A 14,401-nucleotide genomic window follows, 5' to 3' on the forward strand; every position below is an offset into this window, starting at 1 on the left:
TTTTATTTTGTAGTCTATTTCCCCACTTCTAGAATGTGAGCCCACTGGGTAGGGATTGTCTCTATTTGTTGCCGAAGTGTACTTTCCAAGCACTTAGTACAGTGCTCTTGCACACAGTAAGCACTCAATAAACACGATTGAATGAATGAATGAATGTGTGGAGTGGGAGAGGAGAGAGGATAAATCAGAAGCAGTGTGGCCTAATGGAAAGAAAGAGTATGGGTCTGGGAGTCAGAAGACCTGGGTTCTAATCCCAGCTCTGCCACTTGTTTGCTGTAAGACCTTGGGCAGGTCACTTCATTTCTCTGTGCCTCAGTTACCTCACCTGTAAAATGGGGATTAAGACTTTGAGCCCTATGTGGGACAAGGACTGTGTCCAACTGAATTATCTTCTATCTATCCTGGCATTTAGTACAGTGCCTGGAGAATAGTAAGCACTTAAATACCCCCAAAAAATGTAGTGGGGTAGGGCTGCTTAAGTGCCTTGAAGCTACAACTACTAAATGATTATGATATAAAAACCTCAGTGGTAAATTAGACCTTCCATAGCCATCTGTGGTAAGAAACCATGAACTGAACAGTGGAAGGTGATTGTGGCCATATCCTTTCACGTAAGAATGAAACTAGTCACTGGCTGATTTCAGACTCTAACTGTGGACAGTTTTTCTGGAATAGCTAATAGTAGCTATTGCTCTCAATCTGTCACTTGTCACTAAAACTAAAAAATGCAAAATTGATTGGAATGTTATAAAAAGAGAACTTTATCACTTCCCCAAATAAAATCTGAATACATGTCAATACCCATTCTAATTTACATAGCACCTTCATTGATATTGTTGTTTTAGAGCATTACTACTGATGTCTATATTATTTTAGCAGTTAAACTAAAGTATCAGGGATGAAGAGAAATCTGGAAATGTCTCTGAGACCTTTGGGCACTTGATATTTACCCCATCCTGAACCCCACAGCACATATGTACATATTTTTAAATTATATATTATAAATTATTTATTTTTATTAATGCCCTGTGTCCCCCTCTAGACTGTAAGATCATTGTGGTCAGGGAATGGTTCTGCCAACTCTGCTGTATTGTACTCTCCCAAGTGCTTAGTACAGTGATCTGCAGACAATAAGCACTCAATCAATACAATTGATGATTGTGATTAACCTAGCTTAGAATAGATTTGTGCTTTTCTTCAGTAATGTGATGTGATGAACTTCTTACTGTACAGCTACTTCCTTGCACTGGAACTTTTACAGTAACTGAGGCTTTTAATATATTTTCATATAAAAAGATGCTCCACAGAGAGTATAAAGTTACCTTTCCAAAAGAAAATGGTATAATTAAATTTAGATTCTAACTTTTCAAACCACTTTTAGGGCCTGAAAATTTGAGTGACAATAGCCATGTAATCTATTTTTAATTTTTTTATCTCTGATGAATATTTCCTCCCAGCACCCATCCACCAGTAAGAAAAACTGAACAACTATTTTATTATTTCTCGATTGAAGACCTGCATGCAACCAATAGCTAGCCATCATTCTCAGAGTCGCCAAAGGGCATGAAGGAGGATTTAGAAATCTCTTTATATTATACTTCAAAAACAGTTTCTAGACTCTGTCAGCATCCTCTGGAATTGCTTTTAGAGCTGACTGTAGCATTACAAGTCTAATAGAGAAGCAAATGTACAACACATTAATATTGATCCACTAGTTAAAAACAGATCATAAATTGTAAAAGAAAAAATATAGGAACATAACAGAAAAGTTTAAGGATCATATATTTCAGCTTCTGTAAATAATTGAAAATGTCATTTGGTCATTAACTAGACTGATCATATGTCTCGATTAAAGTGGGATAATACCAGACTTTTGTAGGGTGCCTTGACACTGAACTCCAGTGTCATTTTCAATGCTTCAAGTTCAACATCCAGGTTCCTCATGGTCACATAAACTAATCAGAGACTTGCACTCAACAGTTTCTAGTCCACTCTCAAAGAAGCTGAGGGGTAATAGCAACCCAATCTGTACACTTGGCTCCTCTGATACCAACCTATTCACTGCACCTCACCCTTGTCTGTCTTGCAAACTACCTTTTGCATACAGTCTCCCTCCTGCCTGGAAATCCTTTTCCCTTCACATCTGTCAGACCACCACTCTTCCCCATCTACCAAGCCCTACTAAAATTACCTTTCCAGGAAGCTTTCACTGACTAATCCCATCTCCCCACTCCATTCCCTCCCTTCTGTTTGACCTATGCATTTGAATTCTCACCCTCTAAACACCGAACTCCTCACTCCATCCCCTTCCCTGGCATTACTTACATTCATACTTTTATACTCAGTTGCTTCCCCTATCTATAATGTGTTTTAATGTCTACCTTCCCCGCTAGAGTGCAGCAGAGCAGGGATCATGTCTAACTCCATTTTGCTGCCCCCAAACCTGAGTACAGTATTCTGGATAGAGCAAACACGCAATAAGCATGACTGATTGATGGAAAGCATAAAGGAAATTAAAGTGAGAAAGATCCATAAATCAATTGGATTTATTGTGCACGTACTCTGTGCAGAGCACTGTAGTATTTGGGAGAAAATAACACAGAGTTGGTATACACATTCCCTGTCCACAACAAGCTTACAGTCTAGAGGAGAAGGCAGGCATTAATATAAATAAAATTATAGATATGTACATAAGGGCTCTGAGGCTAAGGGAGAGGTTAATGAAAGGTGTAAATCCTAGTGCAATGGGAACATAGAAGGGAGTGGGAGAAAAGGACATGAGGGCTTAGATGGAGAAGGCCTCTTGGAGGAGGTGTGCTTTTAATAAGACTTTGAAGGTGGGGAGAGATAATATCTTTCAGATATGAAGAGGGAATTCCAGGCCAGAGGCAGGGCTTGAGAAACGGATTGGAGTCAAGATAGATGAGACTGAGGTACTGAGACTGAAGAATAGAAAGGGACCAAAACTGAGTCTTAAAGGGCTGGTACAATTAGGGGGAGGGAGGCAGAGGAGGAGCCCACAAAAGAGACTAAGAATGAGTGGTCACAGAGATAGGAGGAGAACCAGGAGAGGGCAGTGTCAATGAAGTCAAGTTTGGAGAATGTTTTCAGGAGAAGGGGGTGGTGGACAGTGTCAAAGGAAGCTGAGAGGTCGAGGAGGATTAGGATGGAGGTGAGTCATTGGAATAAGCAAAAAGATCATTAGTGACCTTTTAGAGGGTAGTTCAGGTGGCGTGAAAATAGCTGAAGCCTGATTGGCAAGGGTCAAGAAGAGAATGATGGAGAGGAAGTGGAGGAGAGAGTGTTGACAACTTTGTCAAGGAGTTTGGAGAGGAACAGGAGCAGGGAGATGCAAAGTTAACTGGAGAGAGCTGTTGGGTCAAGGGAGGATTTTGTTTTTTATATAGGTGATATATGAACATGTTTGAAAGCAAGGGGAAGAAGTCACTGGAGAATGAGCAGCTGAAGATGACCCCAAAGTTCTGTCTGTTGGAGTTACTTTAAACATCTTTTAAGGTTGTACTTTACTATGTCTTTAAAATATTTCTGCCCCTCAGCCTCTCACATGGCTTCTTTAAAATGGCCATTTAGCAGCTGCTTGGGATTCCTGATGTCAATCAATCTACTCACAAGTCTGCCCAGCAAGAATCTTGAGCAATAAATGAAAGAATCTTTAAGGTGAAATGACAAATTGCTCTTTAGGTTTTTTATTAAAAACTTCATCCAGGTTGATTATCGAAAAGATGAATGGAATTTTCCTTTACAGAATACAAAAGATAGCAAGGGAATATCCTGAAATAAAACCATACATATCAAAGTTTGTACCAAGTTAAAAAGGCAAGACAAATTGTGTGTGTAATAGTACAAAATAAATGCCTATTCAAAAGCTTTAAAGTCTACAAGGTGTTTTGCTTTGTTGTTTTGTTTACATCAGACACACCTTTAGCCTGTTTTTTCCTACAGGGAAAGGATTATTTACAATTGTCACTTTTCATGTAGATAGTGTTCATTGCTTTATTTGAAATCCATAAACAACAACTCTTTCACTCTTTTCTACCACTCATAAACTTGTATATGATTTTGATTGCCCCAGAAGACCTCTGTTTGATTTTGATGCTCCAGAGTGCTGGCGGTGTCCAGAGAATACTCGGAATAGGACTGATAAAGCCTGGGGAGCTAACCTTTTGAATCAGAAAAGTTGGTTAATGTGCCTTTGGTCCTTTTATCTTTTAAGTGATTGTAGTTTGGCTGCTTCTTAGCTGTTATCTCTAAAGTCCACCTGTGGGAGTGGAAATTGGGTGAAAAGGGCATCAGTATAAGAGGACCAGGCAGAGGGTGGAGGGGAAAATTTGAACTATGATCTGTCAATCAGGTGAGCAACGTGGGAATTTCGTAAGTGACAAAATTCCCTCTATGGCCTCTCAGGTCAGGTTCCTGGAATGTTCTTGAAAAAACTTAGATTTTGTTGTTATGAAGCTATTTTTGTAAGTGATGGACTGGTGCCAAGAGTTAGATTAATCAGTCAATAATGCAGTGGTATTTCAAGAGCATCTATTCTGGCCCTGGAACTGTTCTAAATGCTTGAAAGTGTTCAGTACTGTTAATAGACTTGATCCCTGCCCTCAAAGACTTTACAATCTAGCTGGGAAGAAAGACACTAAAATGATTTACAGTTAGGAGGAAGGACGAGGAACTATGTATGAAAGTCAGTGCTTAAGTCCTATGTTGGGGAATGAAAGGCGTGTGACTGTGTGCTGTGTTTGGTTATAAATATAAAAGTTCATGGGTGAGATATAATCTGGGGAGATTATAAATTAATGATGGAAGGCCTCCAGGAAAAGATGAGTTTCAGAAGGCCTCTGAAGACAGGGAGAGATGGTAGATCTGGTGGATAAGAAAAGGGAGGGTTTTCCCAGTAGAAGGAAGATCCCTCTAGACTATAAAGTCATTGTGGGAAGGGAACATGTCTACCAACTCTGTTACAATGTTATACTGTACTTTCTCAAACTCTTACTATAGTGCTCTGCATACAGTAAGCACTCAAATACAACTGCTTCATTGATTGATCTTGAGCTAGAGATAGGTGGCAAGGGAGAAAAGAATGAAGCACAGTGATCTTGAGAGGAACTAAAAGTGTTAGCTGGGCTACAGTAGAAGAGAATTCATTCATGTTCAATCGTATTTATTGAGCACTTACTGTATATTAAGCACTTGGAAAGTACAATTTGGCACCAGATAGGGACAATCCCTACCCAACATTAGGCTCACAGTCTAGGCTAGGTAGGAGGAACAGAGCTGATTAAATGCCTTAAAACCAATGGCTAGGAGTTTTTGCTTGATGCAGAGAGGAATAAGTAACCCGTTGGAGGTTTATAAGGAATGTGGTGATATGCAGAACAAGGGTTTTAGAAAAATGATTTGGATGGGAAAGTGAAGTATAGTCTGAGAAAGGAGAGATTGGAGGTAGGAAGATTGGTGAAAAGGTTGACGAAATGGCTAGCTGTAGGAAGCTTGCAGATAAAACTCTCTCTCCCACTCCCACGACTCTCCAGTCTACATGTCTCTCCAGCACCAAGAGATTGTTTCCCAGCTCCTTAGACAGGCAGACACAAACTTCAGAGAGCTCAACAATGTATACTAGTTTCTTGACAAGGCAACAGTGAAAACTAATACAGTTCAAACAACCTTTCTCTGGATAGAATACTTTTCCTCCCCTCTGAAAGGACCTGTAGTCCCTTCAGCACTTCCCTGTAGTGCTCCTGAACTTGCCATAATGATAACAATAATAATTGTGATATTTAAGCATTAATTCATTCATTCAATTGTATTTATTGAGCACTTATTATGTGCAGGTCACTGTACTAAGCACTCGGAATGTATAATTGGGCAACAGATAGAGACAATCTCTGCCCAACAACGGGCTCACAGTCTAAACGGGGGAAACAGACAACAAAACAAAACAAGTAGTCAGGTGTCATTACGATGAAGATAAATAGAATCATATTTAGTTAGTATCTGCTAGGCAGTGCTCTAAGCACTGGGGTAGATACAAGATAATTGGGTTGGGCACAGCCCCTATCCCACGTGGGACTCACAGTCTTAATCTCTGTTTTAGAGATGAAGGAACTGAGGCACAGAGAAGTGAAGTAATTTACCCAAGGACACACAGTGGTCAAGTGTCGGATCCAAGGTTACAACCCAGGCCCTTCTGACTCACCTTTTCTTTCCAAGTCATTCGAGTGCAACGTGTCTTTTCTTCCCTTCAGGGACAGGAAGCCCACTCTTACAGAGTTCCAGGTACAGGACTCTAAGCTTCCAAGGGAATCCAAACCCTAATCCAGGATCCTCTCCAATCCTTCCCTATACCCATCCAGACTCTGCAGCATGAGCTCTCCCCATTTCCTGCTATCCCAGGAACACAGCTTGCTTATGTCTCATCTCCAAGATGCCCCAGGCTCTCCTTTTGACCCTCAACTTGACCCTTCTTCTTCCTTCTCAACCCTTCTCTCTGATTAGTTTGGCTCTTCTCAGTTTTTTATAGGGAAGACTCCGACGCTGTTCTTTAAGTTATTTTTTGTTCCTTTTAAGGAGAAATTTTCTGGAAAGAGATAAAACCCCAATTTTCCACATTACATTTAAAATCCTATGTTTCAAACCAGTTAAGACTGGCAAATATATTCCAGTGTTGCCTAGTGGAAAGACCATGGGCTTGAGAATGAGGAGTCTTGTCTTTTCTTATGCTGTCATAAACTACGCCATGGACATATCTCTTCCAGAATGCCCCACCTTCATCAACAATTGTTCTGGTAGTGTATCCAAAGAGTTTTCTTGCAAATACATGCAAGTGCTTTACCATTGCTTCCTTCCACCCAGTAAAGCTGAGTCTCTTCCCTTGATTCTCTCACATGCCGCTACTGCCCAGCAGAGGTGAGTTTTGAGTTATAGCAGATTGCCCCACAGCATCTCTAGCCACTGCCCAAGATAGAAATGGAATGGGTAGGCCTCTGCTTGATTCTCCCTCCTGTAATCAAGACGGAGTACTGGAAACTCTCCAGGTGTGACCTTGAGAAGGGGGAAAATGAGGAGAACGGGGTTCTAATTCTGGGTCTGCCTCAGGACTACTGAGTGACCTTGAGCAAATCATTTCAACATCCTGCACCTAATTTGTTTTGCCTGCATGTATCAGAGATGGGGTGAATCATGATAAACAAAGACCCAGATATCCCAAGAGGCAGCTCATGACACAGCCCTAAACAGTTATCAACTTGGTGAACAGAAAATAGTACAGGAAAACAAGGACAATCTCTGCAATCCAAAAAATAATCTTTCCTGGGAACAGAAAATAGTGAAAAAATTGCAATCTAAAGAACAATCTTCTCTGAGGAAGGACTTTGCCTTCTTTTCAGCCTGAGAGCTTTAACAGTAGCATTGTAGTTATTGAAACTATATATTTTTGTACGTAATTTCCCCACCCCAACATTTAAGAGCCCTCTCAGAGTCACACTTGGAGAGCTTCCAGTACTTTACTAGTTCGTCTATGGGAGAGAAAGTTAAGCAGAGGTGTACCCCTTCTATTCCTAGCTTGCCAGTGGCTGGCAAGTGGAAGGCAATATGCTACAAATCAAAACTTACCTATGCTGGGCAACAGCGGCATGGGAGAGAGTCAAGGGCGGAGATGAGTTGACTGTGCAGAAGGAGGCTATAATCGTCAAACACTTCTGTATTTTTACCAAGAAAATTCTGTGGTTCTGACTCAACAGTGAAAGACAAGAACATTTAAGTAAAAAATGAGAGAGGTGTTTTTTTTGTGTGTGTGTGCCACATACATGTAAGTAGATACACTGGGGTTTGTGGGATAGGAAAAAGAGAGGATTCAGAACTCAGATGGTTAGATGGTTACAAATGATTGACAAAATTGATGAAAATCGTGTAATGTTGACAATTTTACAAAGGCACTGGAACTATTTGAGAATGCAACTTTTGAAGAGTATTTTAAATAATGGCACTCAAATAGTGGTGTGGAATTCTAAAGCTTGGACAAGGGAGTTTTTTATTGGAAAACATCCCATGAGCCTGTAATGTTACTCTAGTATAAGGAAACCAGCACGTGAGGTTCAGGGGTACTTCTGCAGAACAAAGAAATCATAATGAAAAGTGTGTGGAGGTTTAGAATTGTGCAAAACAAACTGTTGAGCTACACTGACATTTTTCCCTACACCCTGTCAGGTCTGTGAGAATGATTTCTCCTGCTTCAGTCTGTCCCACCCCCACAGCACCTCTTCAAATCATTGTGCCAATGAAATAACGGAACACCAAATTCTTACCAAGATGTGTCTGCCTCTTTCCTGCTGGGTGAACTTGATTAACTCACTTCACTTCTTTGTGCCTCACTTCTCTCACCTGTAAAATGAGGACTGAATATCTGTTATAGTTCCTCCTTAGACTGTAAGCCCTTCTTGGAACAAAGACTGTGCCTTATGTGATCATGTTGCCTCAAACCCTCTAGGCTGATCGGAGAAAAGAGAAAATCCTGCTGTATTTAACTCAGTCATTTGACAAGTTAATGGTATCCACTTTCTATTCTCTCATCCATAGAATCACATCCCATAAGTACAATTAGCCATAAAATCATCCCACTCCCATCCCATTATTTCATTACTACACTGCTGCATTCTGTTATGTTTTTGTCATTTCTAAATTTTTTTTGAAATAGAAAAACAGATGAAAAACAGATCAGCCAAATTGGTACTTTGTAAAAAATTGAGTATTTTCAAAATTCGTTTTTCTTTTTTTTTAACAGAAAACTTAGATTTAAGGAAACCAATTTAAACATTTCATCAATTTAAAAATGCAAATGAAAACTTTTATAGGAATGATCCTGTATTACATTTTGAAGAGTTTTAAAATAAACAGAACATTTATCCCATGTTTTTTCAATCTATACCTTTTTCTGAGGAACTATTCCATATCTCTGTATTTCTACAAATTGTAAATTCTTCCTCCCACAATAATTGCTGTTGTTATCAAATCAGTATTATCAATGCCTATACTCACTGTATTGTAGTGTGAAACTCTAACCAAGCAAGGCAGAGCAAAGCAACAATATGTTGCTTTGGCCCCTCGTGAGCACTTAATACCATCCCTCTTACCATTCTTAACATGACTTGCTTGTATCCATCCCAGCACTTTACAGTGCCTGGCACATAGTAAGTGCTAAACAAATGTTACAATTATTATCATCATTACTATTATTATGAATGCTGTCTGACCCCCTGGTGAAAAAGACTCAGCTTTTTACCTGTCAACAGCTGGCTGGCCTTCACATCGACTCATTTGTCTGTTAATTCCTAAACATTCGCCTCTTTATTCACAAGAACCAGCATTCAGTTTATCAGTTAATCAACAGAACTAACAGATTCAAAAATGGTTGCTGCCGATGATCCTTTCCATCAATCAATGGTATTTTTGAGTACTCACTGTGTGCAGAGTACTGAATTAACCACTTAAAGAATACAGTACAGAGTTAGTAGACACATTCCCACAACCTATCCTTGTCTTTCTTTCCCAGCACCACTCCTCCTCTCCTTCTCCACCAACCCCCTCCCCCCGGCCGCACCAACGCACGTTCCCCATCCCTACTTTCCCCTTACTTTGAATAATAAATATGGCCTTTGTTAAGCATTTACTATGTGCTGAGCACTGTTCTAAGCACTAGGGTAGATATAAGGTAAACAGGTTGTTCCATGTGAGGCTCACAGTCTTAATCACCATTTTACAGATGAGGTAACTGAGGTACAGAGAAGTTAAGTTCATTCATTCATTCATTCATTCAATAGTATTTATTGAGCGCTTACTATGTGCAGAGCACTGTACTAAGCGCTTGGGATGAACAAGTCGGCAACAGATAGAGACAGTCCCTGCCGTTTGACGGGCTTACAGTCTAATCGGGGGAGACGGACAGACAAGAACAATGGCACTAAACAGCGTCAAGGGGAAGAACATCTCGTAAAAACAATGGCAACTAAATAGAATCAAGGCGATGTACAATTCATTAACAAAATAAATAGGGTAATGAAAATATATACAGTTGAGCGGACGAGTACAGTGCTGTGGGGATGGGAAGGGAGAGGTGGAGGAGCAGAGGGAAAAGGGGAAAATGAGGCTTTAGCTGCGGAGAGGTAAAGGGGGGATGGCAGAGGGAGTAGAGGGGGAAGAGGAGCTCAGTCTGGGAATGCCTCTTGGAGGAGGTGATTTTTAAGTAGGGTTTTGAAGAGGGAAAGAGAATCAGTTTGGCGGAGGTGAGGAGGGAGGGCGTTCCAGGACCGCGGGAGGACGTGACCCAGGGGTCGACGGCGGGATAGGCGAGACCGAGGGACGGTGAGGAGGTGGGCGGCAGAGGAGCGGAGCGTGCGGGGTGGGCGGTAGAAAGAGAGAAGGGAGGAGAGGTAGGAAGGGGCAAGGTGATGGAGAGCCTTGAAGCCTAGAGTGAGGAGTTTTGTTTGGAGCGGAGGTTGATAGGCAACCACTGGAGTTGTTTAAGAAGGGGAGTGACATGCCCAGATCGTTTCTGCAGGAAGATGAGCCGGGCAGCGGAGTGAAGAATAGTCTGGAGCGGGGCGAGAGAGGAGGAAGGATGATCAGAGAGAAGGCTGACACAGTAGTCTAGCCGGGATATAACGAGAGCCCGTAATAGTAAGGTAGCCGTTTGGGTGGAGAGGAAAGGGCGGATCTTGGCGATATTGTAGAGGTGAAACCGGCAGGTCTTGGTAACGGATAGGATGTGTGGGGTGAACGAGAGGGACGAGTCAAGGATGACGCCGAGATTGCAGGCCTGAGAGACGGGAAGGATGGTCGTGCCATCCACGGTTGATAGAGAAGTCTGGGAGAGGACCGGGTTTGGGAGGGAAGATGAGGACCTCAGTCTTGCTCATGTTGAGTTTTAGGTGGCGGGCCGACATCCAGGTGGAGACGTCCCGGAGGCAAGAGGAGATGCGAGCCTGAAGGGAGGGGGAGAGGACAGGGGCGGAGATGTAGATCTGCGTGTCATCTGCGTAGAGATGGTAGTCAAAGCCGTGAGAGCGGATGAGTTCACCGAGGGAGTGAGTGTAAATGGAGAATAGAAGAGGGCCAAGAACTGACCCTTGAGGAACTCCAACAGTTAAAGGATGGGAGGGGGAGGAGGCTCCAGCGAAGGAGACCGAGAATGACCGGCCAGAGAGGTGAGAGGAGAACCGGGAGAGGACAGAGTCCGTGAAGCCAAGGTGAGATAAGGTCACTCTCGATGATCAGGTCTCCACTCTCAACTCCACCCTCTCTACTCATCTCGACTCTCTCGCCCCCCTTTCCCTCCGCCGCTCTCGCTCCACTAACCCACAGCCCTGGATCACCTCCTCCGTCCGCCTCCTACGCTCCTATGCTCGAGCTGCTGAGCGCTCCTGGCGAAAGTCCAAGCACCAAGCCGACCTCACACACTTCAATTTTATCCTTTCCTGCCTTAACTCTGCCTTCTCCTCCGCCAGGCAAAACATCTTCTCCTCGCTCATCGACACCCGTGCCCGTCACCCCCGCCAATTGTTCCGGACCTTTAACTCTCTCCTTAGGCCCCCTGTTCCTCCCCCTCCCCCATCTCTCACCCCCAGTGATCTGGCCACCTGCTTCCTCACGAAAATCAACACAGTCAGGTCTGAGCTCCCCAAAGTCACCCCTCCGCCTCTCCCCTCCCCGCTACCAACCCTCTCCCCTACTTTCCCATCCTTCCCTGCAGTATCCTCAGAGGAGATCTCCTCCCTCCTCGCAAGTGCCACCCCCTCCACCTGCGCCTCGGACCCCATTCCCTCTCACTTTATTAAAACCATCACCCCTGCCCTTCTCCCTTCCTTAACTTCTATTTTTAACCACTCAATCTCCAATGGCTCCTTCCCCTCTGCCTTCAAACATGCCCACGTCTCCCCCATCCTAAAAAAACCCGCTCTTGACTCCACTTCCCCCTCCAGTTATCGCCCTATCTCCCTACTACCCTTCCTTTCCAAAATCCTAGAACGAGTCATCTACAATCGCTGCTTAGAATTCCTTAACTCCCATTCTCTCCTGGACCCCCTCCAATCTAGCTTCCGTCCCCTCCACTCTACCAAGACTGCTCTCTCTAAGGTCACCCATGACCTCCTTCTTGCCAAATCCAATGGCTCCTACTCCATTCTGATCCTCCTTGACCTCTCTGCTGCCTTTGACACTGTCAACCATCCCCTCCTCCTCCATACCTTATCTGACCTTGGCTTCACGGACTCCGTCCTCTCCTGGTTCTCCTCTTATCTCTCTGGCCGGTCATTCTCGGTCTTCTTCGCTGGTGCCTCCTCCCCCTCCCATCCTCTAACTGTTGGAGTTCCTCAAGGGTCAGTTCTTGGCCCTCTTCTGTTCTCCATTTACACTCACTCCCTCGGTGAACTCATTTGCTCTCACGGCTTTGACTACCAAAGCTGCTGAGAAGCAGCGTGGCTCAGTGGAAAGAGCACGGGCTTTGGAATCAGAGGTCATGGGTTCAAATCCCAGCTCGGCCACTTGTCAGCTGTGTGACTTTGGGCAGGTCACTTAACTTCTCGGTGCCTCAGTTCCCTCATCTGTAAAATGGGGATTAAGACTGTGAGCCCCAAGTGGGACAACCTGATTCCCCTGTGTCTACCCCAGCGCTTAGAACAGTGCTCGGCACATAGTAAGCGCTTAACAAATACTAAAAAAAAAAAAAAAATTTACCATCTCTACGCAGATGACACGCAGATCTACATCTCCGCCCCTGTCCTCTCCCCATCCCTTCAGGCTCGCATCTCCTCCTGCCTCCAGGATGTCTCCACCTGGATGTCGGCCCGCCACCTAAAACTCAACATGAGCAAGACTGAGCTCCTCATCTTCCCTCCCAAACCCAGTCCTCTCCCAGACTTCTCTATCACCGTGGATGACACGACCATCCTTCCCGTCTCTCAGGCCCCCAATCTCGGTGTCATCCTTGACTCGTCTCTCTTGTTCACCCCACACATCCTATTTGTTACCAAGACCTGCCAGTTTCACCTTTACAATATCCCCAAGGTCCACCCTTTCCTCTCCAGCCAGACGGCTACCTTACTGCTACGGGCTTTCGTTATATCCCGGCTAGACTACTGTGTCAGCCTTCTCTCTGATCATCCTTCCTCCTCTCTCGCCCCGCTCCAGACTATTCTTCACTCCGCTGCCCGGCTCATCTTCCTGCAGAAACGATCTGGGCATGTCACTCCCCTTCTTAAACACCTCCAATGGTTGCCTATCAACCTCCACTCTGAACAAAAACTTCTCACTCTAGGTTTTAAGGCTCTACATCACCTTGCCCCTTCCTACCTCTTCTCCCTTCTCTCTTTCCACCGCACGTTCTGCTCCTCTGACGCCCACCTCCTCACCGTCCCTCGGTCTCGCCTATCCCACCCTTGTCCCCTGGGCCACGTCCTCCCGCGGTCCTGGAACGCCTTCCCTCCTCACCTCCGCCAAACTAATTCTCTTCCCCTCTTCAAAACCCTACTTAAAACTCACCTCCTCCAAGAGGCCTTCCCAGACTGAGCTCCCCTTCTCCCTCTACTCCCTCTACCACCTCCCCTCCACCTCTCCACAGCTTAACCCTCTTTTCCCCCCATTTCCCTCTGCTCCTCCCCTCTCTCCCTTCCCATCCCCTCAGCACTGTACTCTTCTGCTCAACTGTATACATTTTCATTACCCTATTCATTTTGTTAATGAATTGTACATCACCTCAATTCTCTTTAGTTGCCATTGTTTTTACGAGATGTTCTTCCCCTTGACTCTATTTATTGCCATTGTTCTCGTCTGTCTGTCTCCCCCGATTAGACTGTAAGCCCGTCAAACGGCAGGGACTGTCTCTATCTGTTGCCGACTTGTTCCTTCCAAGCGCTTAGTACAGTGCTCTGCACATAGTAACCCTCAATAAATACTATTGAATGAATCCTCATTCAATCATATTCATGGAGCACTTACTGTGTTCAGAGCACTATACTAAGTGCTTGGGAGAATACAAGAATAAGCAGACATATTCTCTGCCTACAGTAAGCTTACTCTATCCCACCTCCGCCACTCACCAACTTGGACACATCCTTGATCGCATTAATCTCTAGTCACTTGTACAATCTCTACCTTCACCAACTCTGAAATTTCTCTATCCAACCACACCCTCACTTGCCTACCCTCCCCGCACCCAATCCCTCCAAATCTATCCTGTTGCCCCTCAAAGACCTCTAATCTTTTTACCCCCTCCAATTTTCTAAAGTCATCTCACCCCCTTTCGTGTAAGTATGCAATCTAGCTTCCAATGATGCAAAAATATTCACCCTAAACAATGCCCTTTCTACTCAACTCCCTCGCTCACCTGTCC

Source organism: Ornithorhynchus anatinus, chromosome 1 (assembly GCF_004115215.2).
Source record: "Ornithorhynchus anatinus isolate Pmale09 chromosome 1, mOrnAna1.pri.v4, whole genome shotgun sequence".
In the NCBI taxonomy this organism is placed as follows: Eukaryota; Metazoa; Chordata; class Mammalia; order Monotremata; family Ornithorhynchidae; genus Ornithorhynchus; species Ornithorhynchus anatinus.